Here is a 10518-nt window from a genome sequence, read left to right as displayed (position 1 = left end):
TTGTCAGTGTTGCATTATTACAAAGCTTGGTTATTATTATTGGTGCATTAACATGTACGCGGCATTTAGATGTTGCAACTGGTCGCATAAAAGCTATTTTGTTTAATGTTGGGTGATTTAATTTACTGTATAGCTGTACATTTCTTTTATCGCTAATTATTAAAGTACCTCGCACTGAAGTATAGTAGATGGGTAAAAGTACTTAGTTACTTCCCACCACCTCAGCTTACGAGTAACATTGTATTGGCTTTATATTTTAGAAAGTGTACTGTTGATTGTGAATGACACTATTCAGAGACGTATCTTAAGCACTTCCAGGGGATTACATCTGATGATTTTCAGTTCACACTGATTCAGAAGGCCTATTCCTAAAACAAGTGTGTACTTCTAATGATATGTATTTAAAGTTTATTCACCATATTTTGTATTATTTTTTATTAACCATAGCTATGTAGGGCACAGTGGTAGAGGACATTTTTACATCACTGACTTAATTAGAAGTAGAAATACCACAATACACAAGTAGCCTATTATCAGCAAATTTGGCCTATGTATCACAAGCAATAGGGACCAAGAGGCAGATTGACCCCTGTTATTACACATTATAATGCGTAAGCAGTACTTGAATATTATACTGTAAACATTATGAGCGTTTGTAGGTAAAAAGTATAGTAGGTGAAATCTTTATAGGAAAATAACTGGAGCTGTCGGGTAAACGTATTGGAGTAAAAAGTATAATTTTTGCTTCTCATTAACAGTAGACCGGAATTCTTTATCATAAATTAACCCACTGAAGTAAAGTATAAGTAACTTGAATTTGATTCGGAAAAGAACTTTTAGCATTACTTCCAACCACCGGCGGTGCATTAACATAAGTTATGAAACAGAGTTTACAGGTTATATCAGTTCTATCTGTCACTGTTCTATGTCAGCGAAAATACGCTCAACAGCGCCCCCGTCGACAACAACGGGTCATTGCATAATTTGACAAAATGAAAGGAATTGCAATACAACCGCCAGCCTTTTAATAGACTCCAATTAGAAGTTATTACGTGATCTATGATAAACCGATTGTAGCTACCATAACTTCCCATAGAGATGAACAAAAAGTCTGGATATATTTAACAAAAGACAAATACAAAAGAGCCAGGACACAAAAAAAAAACCCAGCCCCAGCATGCCCAGGTTACAGATCACTTTGCTCCGGTCAATCAGCCAGTCTGAATGCGAGACAAATCTGAAGCAGCCCACGTGTTTCACACCAACAAAGGAACGAGGCGACTCACCTCTGAACAGGTGTTCAGTTCAAGGAGCCTATCTCCACTGGATTAGAGACTTGACGGGACAGAAGGACAGAGGGAGCACGCTGCTGCCGCCACCTGAGCATCCCGCTTGTCACTCCGCTCCGCCGGGCTGTCAGTCATTCAGGAGCACCGAGCTGCCACCGGCTGGTGTGTGAGAGAGAGAGAGAGAAGGAGAAGGAGAGGGAGAAAGAGAGAGGGAGGGAGAGAGGGAGAGAGAAGGGAGACAGAGAGAGGGGAGGGGAGGGGGGGTATTCAATATTGCCAATAGACACGTATAGTCAAAGTCATATTTTCATGCAAGTGTCTGAAATCCCCAGACACCAAATTATGGACTTCTCTCATCTTATTCCACATGTGTATTATTCCATGCATGCTTTACACTGAACACGACAAATATCTGACGTGATATTCACACGTGCTCATATGGGATTTTATCACGTGAATTTGTTTCCATGAGCCTTTTTTTTTTGTAAATTCTTCTGATAAAACAAGGACTAAAGAAAGTGTGGAATTAAAAAACAAACAAAAAACAACAACAAAAAAAACAATAAAAGAATATCACTAAAACGCAGTAGCTTTTCTGGAGCTTTTGATCATACCATATGAACTTAATCTATAGGTGGAGTTTAGCTGTCATGGAAATATAGGTGTGCAAATTGTCATTATAAGCTACAGAATTTGCTGTTTCCGAGGTTAAGAGTGAACTTTGATTCCTGTGGCTCCTGTTTTGTTTTTTGTTTTTCTATTAATAAACTAATAAAGTACTAATTCCCATCGCAAAAATCAGTAACAGCAGTACCAGTGGTCCAAAAACTGCAAATCAGGCCACCAACACACTGAATTACCAACATCATTATGGAGTTGGTGTGAAAATACACCACTAAAATGACCACGTCAGTCATTATTTACTGTCTTCAGAGCAGCTACAGGATTTGTCTTTAGATGTCATAATCACCTCAAGAAGATGAATCTATAGGGATTTTATTTTCCCTTTAAATTGCAGACGATGTACTTACCGCGCCTCCTGAGAGCCTATCAGGCTAGCTGTGCCATGAAGAGGTGAGCAGGATCTGGTGGCTCAGGTGAGGTCCCGACACCTGTCCTCATCTCTGCCCACTCCTGGATGGACTGCTTCACCATGACAACCTGAAGCTGGGAAACAACAATAATATCCATACACAGCATTAAAGATAAATGGAGCAACAGACATCTTTTCAGTGTCACATCAGCGCTATAGCCCTCGTGTATCCCAGATTCTTTTCTTTTTAGGTAATAATATACAAATAAATTAGTAGAATTTGAGCAGAACAATAAGGTATCATATTGATATCATGATATATAACAGATACTGTCTAGCATTTTGTTTCTTTTAATGTCTTTATATAGATTAAAATGAGTCTTTTAAGGCTGATTTAATAGTGGCATATTTGGACACTAACCTGAAAAGTACATACAATTCCTGTGTTTGTTTGAACAAATCTACAATATAAACTATTGTCTATATTTGAATTTAATTCTATATAAAATGTAACATTTATTTATGTAAATATCAAAGATATTGACGTTCTTGGTCAATATCTTGTTAGTACTCTCCACTCTTAGGATATGTGCAGTTAAAGCTTTATTAAACTTATTCAAAAACATGAAAATCTGCTGCACTTACACCATGAAACACCCTTTGGCTTCCTCATTTAAAACAGATAATCGGTGGGACATTGTTCAGTAAGTGATCTCGAGATGACTTTCAGAGGGCACTAATGGAGACAGGCAGCAGCTTCGTTCAGAAAATAACAATGAGGGGGACTGTACAGCCAAGCTAAACATGCGGCATTATGGAAATGTATTCACATTACTTTGGTTATATCCTCAACAGTCCGCACACATACGCACGTACTGTATACACACTGCACCTGCATATACAGGTTCCTGTGGCAACAGGCTGGTGTCGTTACGGCTGCTACAGTGACCCCAGGAGACAACGAGGAGAGAGGGAAGGAGACAAAGAGAGAATACTGACGAAGATGAACTTGACCTTTGTGATGTCTTGGTGAAGAGGGGTTGGGGGCATGTTGATACTTATGAATCTATAATGAGTCTCAACTATGTGTGTGTGAGCATTAGAGAGGTCGGAGCTCTGAGCTGAAGAAAAGGTCATCACACAAGGGGGGCACTAATACACCTGGCCCTGCTTCCTCTATCTATCTATCTATCTATCTGTCTGTCTGTCTATCTATCTATCTATCTATCTATCTATCTATCTATCTATCTATCTATCTATCTATCTATCTATCTATCTATCTATCTATCTGTCTGTCTGTCTGTCTGTCTGTCTGTCTGTCTGTCTGTCTGTCTGTCTGTCTGTCTGTCTGTCTGTCTGTCTGTCTGTCTGTCTATCTATCTATCTATCTATCTATCTATCTATCTATCTGTCTATCTATGGATCTATGGATCTATCTATCTATCTATCTAAAAATAAAATTCACACAATAAAATGCAACTCTAAAATGTCTAGTTTTATCAATTAAATGTTTCTTCTTTACAGTATCGGGCACATTTGCACATATGGCTACAGACATGCACATTTTTCTGAGGGGATGGGGGGTCAGTCAGTATCTGGTGTGACCACCATTTGCCTCATGCAGTGCGACACATCTCCCTCAGAGTGGATCAGGTGAACTGTGGTCTGTGTAATGCTGGTCCACTTCTCTTCCATGGCTGTGGGAAGTTGATGGATATTGGCAGGAATTGGAACACGCTGTCATATACGTCGATGCTGTCTGGTGAGAATGGAGATCGTGCAACAACTGGGATGATACCTGCATTCAAATTTCCATGGTGAAAATGCACTTGTGTTCATTTGTCTGTAGTGTATGCACGCCCAATACATAAGCCCACCTATCACCTCCACCGAGGGCCACTCTGTTCACCATATTCACATCAGCAAACCGCTCGACGACGAGGACTCAGATGAGCTTCTCTGAGACTTCTCGCAGTTTGTGCAGAGATTCTTTGGTTGTGCGAACCAATCGTTGCATCAACTTTCTGGGTAGCTGGTCTCCTGTGATCTTACAGGGTGAAGCCCCTGGATGTGTCAGTCCTGGGCGGGCGTGGTTACACGTGGTGTGGCCAGCAGGATATACCGCCAAAATCTCGGAAACAACGTGGGAATCGGCTAAAATTAGTGAAATGAACATTTAATTCACGGGCAACAGCTCGAGTGAACATTCCTGCAGTCAGCATGCCAATTGCTCTCAAGACTTGTGACATCTGTGTCATTGTGTCGCATTAAAAAAGTGCACTTTTTGGAGTGGCATTTTATTGTGACCAGTCCAAAGCAAACCTGTGCAATAATCCAGCAGTTTAATCATCATCTTGATGTCACGGCTGTCAGGTGGCTGGATTATCTCATCAAAAGTGAAGTGCTCATTAACATGGTTTTAAAAAACATTCAGTGCAAAATTTGAGAGGAATAAACCTTTTGAGTACATAAAAGAAGTCATATCTTTTTTACTTTAACTCACACAAAAGTGTTGAGTTTGTATTTGTGTTAGATATATTTGTCTGTGTGTCTGTCTTTCTGTCTGGGCGATATGTTGAACTACACGTATACGCCTTCTTTCCAAGAGTTTAAAGATGATATTGAACCTGGAGATGTTAGTTTAGCTTAGCATAAAGACTGAAAACACAGGTAGACAGCTAGCAGGTAACAAACCAGCACTTTACAAACTCACGAATTTAAACTTCACATCAAGCGTCACGAAGTGGTGATTCCTTGTTTGCATAATTGAGCGTTGTATTTCAGGAAGTTAGGGTTGATCAGGTCTGTATTCTCTTTTATTTTTAAGTTCTGGTGTTACTGATAACACTGACAAAGGCCCTGATCAAGTAGCAGTGTGCCAGACATTGATTTGTAAAGGAATGTACAAAGTCTCCGAATCTGAAAAGTGAAGCCAATGTCTATGTCTTTAAGTGCAATACCACTGAGGGCCACTTGGTGCTGGCTGCAGTTTTATGAAAGTATTGGATTAAACTGATTTTTTTTTTTTTTTTTTTTTTCATCAATCTGACAAAGTACATGGAATAACCATAAACAGCCATCACCTGGAGTGTTTATGAACAATTTATGACAGTATATTACATCACTACTGTGATTTAAAACAGATACTATGATCGAGGATTTTATCTGAATGTCCCAGCTTTACTTTTTTTCTTCTCTGTGTGCGCCATGTATCTTATTCTAGGAGACTGTACACTTTGGCTAATAAGCAGAAAATTGTGTTCTGCAGAGCTGGGGAGATTGTCGTTGATACAGGAATGATCAATGAGGCTGCCTCCATGATCAACTGATGACCCCGGAAAAGACAAAGAGCCCTGTGAATCTCTCTTTGAGTACTATCAAGAATGTGACGTAAACAACAATTTCCAGTGACGATAAGAGTAGATTATCAACTTTTAAATTGAGGCAGCCCCCTTGGACCACTGAGACGGAGCTTTTTGTCAGCGTGTCGGTCTAGCTCTGGGGTCCCTTTGTTCCAGCTGCCACAGCAGATTTGGGCGTCTGTACGGAGGCCTGTCAGAAACAGGCTTATCTCTTGGGGGCCTCCCGGCACAAAGACCCATTTAGATGCTCACAGAGAGTGAAATCTTCATTATATACCTCTTGAAAAAGAAACAGTCCTCTGCTCTTTAAGAAAATTAATTGAAGACAAGTATTTTGTTTGGTTGCAATAAAAGCTCCGAAACAAAGGATAAAGGGGATCTAGTACAGTGGACCCTTTTATTACGTTTGCTATGTCGTGAGTAGGGTGATATCAACATTTTAGTTTGGTTCACGCTGAATGTTTACTACAAAATAACACAAACAATGTCACAGAGCTGTGAAGGACAGTGAGAGTTGAAGTTTGTGTCCGTCACCCCAATTTTGTCTTAATTGCACAACTCCCTTTGTTATTTCTTTATCTTAAAATACTCTAATTAAGTCACATAAGAGGACGAAACATTATGTGAAATAAAAAAAAGCACAGTATCAATATCAAAGGTTTCCCTCATCCATTTATCTCCCTATCATTTATCCATACATCCACCCATCCATCTGCTGGCCTTTCCCAGCCATGCCTGTAGTAAGAGTGTCAGTATATCTGCCATGGCGTCCTGCTGATGTGTATTGTGATGGAGTTGAATACTCCAGCTACCAATATGGCCTGCACCAATACTGGATTAGCCACAGTGGATTAGCTGGCTGCCCTCCTGCTGCTTATTCAAATATTGTTTCACGTATTGTCATCATTGGGGCAGAGCTCTGGCCCGGTAGCCTGCAAGCGACAGAATATTCTCAAAGAAAACCAAAAAAAAAAAAAAAAAACATGTCTTTGCTTCCATTTTCCTACAAAAGCGTCTGATTTCATCTTTCAGCGAAAGTGGAATTTGGACCACAGAGGGTCGGGAGAGATTGTCGATGGGTTCGGTGAGCATCTGCTGCCCTAGAACAGGCAGAGAGAAAGAAGGATGGAAAGATGATGGAAAGCAGGACCCAACCAAGGCCAAAACCAGGCATGAAAGCGAGCCTTGATCTTTGATACATGGTGTTCGTCTTTTTTTCTCCTCTCTCCCTTTCTCTCTTTCACCCTAACACATACACTTGGGAGTCAAGGCAATTGATGTGCTGCCTTTGATGGCAAAGAGAGGCCTATATTAACAGCCAAAAGACCATGATGAAAGGGCCGAGAAAAAGAAGGAAAATAGGTAGAAAATGTGTTATTAGAAAGAACGGCAACTCATGATAAATAGTTGGGATGGAGGGATGGTAACCAGACATCGGGGCGTTCGTGGTTTGATGGTTTAACGGCAGCGGAGGAAAAGCTAAGGTAGACGGAGAGCTTACCGTGCTAGCCCGGCGGTAGTGATGGCTGAGGTTGGCTTGGTGGTTCCAGTGTGTCATGCTGATGGTCGTCCTGTAAGAATAAGGGACGTGGATGCACTCGCTGCACGGCCCGGGTTCCTCATGGTGATTCGGAGGTCTGGACGCCAGTGGACGTCCCATTGCTGAAGCAGTCGCCATCTTTGTCCCGTTGTTGTCTTGGATATCCTCTCCTGCGTCTTCATCCCTCCCTCTCTCCTTTGATCATGCCTCCCTCCCTTGCTCTCTGCCGTATGACATCATCACGCAGCGGTATCGACAAGCATCAAAAGAACCTCTGGGCAGGACTGTGTATCTGTCGGTCTGTGCATTTGAAAGGGGTGTAAATATGGAGCATTAAGAGTGCTGTACCCCCCCGCTCCTCGCATCCACTGCCCTGCTCTCTCTGCAGATGGATGGTTTATTAGGCCAATACAAAACTATACACACACATGCACACACCCACACCACCCATCTCAGACGGGTGTATCCCAAGGCCCCCTGCTGTGCCTGCAGCGTTTGATGATGTGTTCAACAGCTTCATTCATTCCCAAAGCTCGCTCCTTTTCTTCCACGTTTATTTCATCCTTCTTATCCAACTCTCCAAGTGGTGGCCGCAAACACAAATGCGCTCTTGGTCAACTTTGTGGCTAAATGACAGTTAATTCTCTCTCAGACTGATCTAGCAACACTCCTCCTTACGTTGCCGCCCCTCCTTTCTCCAACGTTTACTCTCATCCCCTGCTCTTTCTCTCTTACCTCCTACAGCTGGTCGGTACCATTTCCAATCCTGTTAAAGTTGTATGTCCTCTTAAGAAACCCCTTTTGTGTGTCTGTCATCTGCCTGAAAATCACATATACATGTTTCACTGTCACACTCTCAATCCTCTGTGGCAGCTGTTATCCAATCCAAGAAGATCTTCCTCCAAAAAACCCACATAATTAGGAACAGAATGAGTTGCATTTGTCCAACATGAATGTGCCAGCAAACACAATGAAGCCAGTTAGTGTTTTACAACCATCGACACATCTTTGACATACAGTACACTGGATTTACATACTGCTCTACAAAGGCTGGCAGCTATAACCCGAACCACAGACAGTGAAGTCAAGAAAAAACATTTTCAAGTTTAAAGTTTACAGGCTGGACAACACACTGTGTGCCAAAGAAAAAAGTATAATACATTCAGTTCATGCTTTTTTTTCATTTTCAAACAAGCTGGTTATTTGAGCCCATTTTAACCAAACACATGACGCTGAGATGGTCTTTTGTCCAAACTAGTTCCTCATTATGACTACATTTATATGGCCACATTAGCTAAATGTAGCTATGTGGAAGGAAAAATTTAACCACCAAGACATAAGTAAGTAAAAAATAAAAAATAATTCTAATTACAAATTACTAAAAAGTTCGTTTAAATTTAGCTCAGGTTATCGGTGACTGTCCTCCCAGTTAACTTTCACTGATAACTGACTTGCTGTTATTTTAGCTTGTTAGAAGTCTTTTTTTTATTTTCTGTATTTGTTTTTATATTTAGATTCACTTTTCATGAAAATTGGATACATGACATATTTAAAAATATTTTTTAAAAGGTAAAACCAATGTTAAAAGTCTGTCTTTAACTGAAGTTTGACCAAATACAGTACGTAGTTAATGTCTTTTGGCTTTGCGTGCAGTTTGGTGCACTTACATTTAGCCCTGTGCAAATATCTTTACGCTAATTACAAAATGTTTTTATTCTCCAAATTAGGATTTTATTAACACTATCTCTCTAACTGAGTTGTTGCTGCTCAATCCTTTTATAGACTTTATGAAGTTTTTAGATCCACAAATATACATTGTCTTTTTAGCTCGCAAGAGCAACATAAGCTACCAGACTATCTAAACCAACCCAATGCAAACTAAAAATGAAACTGAAACAACAACAATTTCACTTCCTTGTTTTTGACGCAATTCTTATGAAAAAAAAATGAGGAGATGAATGAAAATTTGTGGTAGCCGACAGTTATATGCTGTGCTCTTTCTGTGACAGACAAAGAGCAAAATTAAACAAGTCTCCTTCGTGAAAAAAGGGCATTGATCCATTTCCTTTTAAGTAGATTTTATTGGGAGGGAAAAAAAAAGAATGAAAAGTAGTTAAAGCTTTTTAGAGTCACACAGCTGATGTCCAACGTCTGCCTCCTCTACTCGGTCTGCTGTTCCTCTATTCTCCCAGTGGTTTCTATTCACATCTGTCCTCCGCACGCTGCCCTGCTGCCTGCCTCTCTGCCCCCACACAGCATCCCCTGTCCAACTAGCTGTCAAGGTTCTTGTTAGCATTATGCCTAACTGCGTCTTTCTGCTGCCAAAGCAGTCCGGTGATATGGAAAGTACCCTCGGTGAGGATTACACCGCTGATGAGACCTGCTGGATAAATGTGTGTGCGTTTGGAAGAGAATGGCTTTTCCTCAATTTGTTGTTCTCCTCTTTCCATCTTCGAGTTTCCTCTCTTCAGCTCAACAAACTGTTTCTCAGCCGTCCTACTAAAACCAAACCTTCCATCTCATCCGCGTATACCAATCGCGTAAACAGTCATTTTTATATTTTTGCATTCAAACAGCAACTTCATCCCAGGTATTGAAAAAAACAACAACACATTTTACAATATTAATAGACCCCTTATAAAATACCCACTTATTTCCTCTACAAATTACTTCCCGTAATCCTAATCAACTAAATCCGTCTGCTGATTGCTCCCCTTCTGCAGGGACAAATAGGGATGTTTGGAATCAATATGAGCACTCTTGGCCTACCTGTAGGATTGTTGGGGTAACAGCTAATGGCAGCGAGCTGACAGGCTGTAGAGGGTTGATAAGCATTTCTCATTATTGAACCCCATTCACATGGCTGGCTGCCACACACACACACACACACACACAGACACACACACACACACACACACACACACACACACACACACACACACACACACACACACACACACTCTCTCTCAGAGAAATAGATGTCCTCCAAAACACATTGCAACAATAGATACAAATAAATACATACACCATTGGTGCATGCATCTATTAAATATGCATGTGTGTGACAAAAGAGAAAGCATCTGGTTAAGCTATAAAATGACACATACCTAGAGGGGATGAACAAAACAACAGCCCTTATTATACAACAGCTCTGCGGTAAAATACCAGTTTGGGGTTAATTGTTTTTTGTTGCAGCAGTCGGACACGTGGTTAGTGGTCATTTCTGATTTTGACAATTTGTTATCAAGCAAATAGCACATTGAGTGTCTTTCAGTCGTTGCTGGTTTACTTATG

The sequence above is a fragment of the Embiotoca jacksoni genome, unplaced genomic scaffold, assembly GCF_022577435.1.
Source record: "Embiotoca jacksoni isolate LCO1_2020_lvr unplaced genomic scaffold, fEmbJac1.0.p SCAF_4, whole genome shotgun sequence".
Taxonomy (NCBI): Eukaryota; Metazoa; Chordata; class Actinopteri; family Embiotocidae; genus Embiotoca; species Embiotoca jacksoni.
This window is presented reverse-complemented; position numbering follows the sequence as displayed.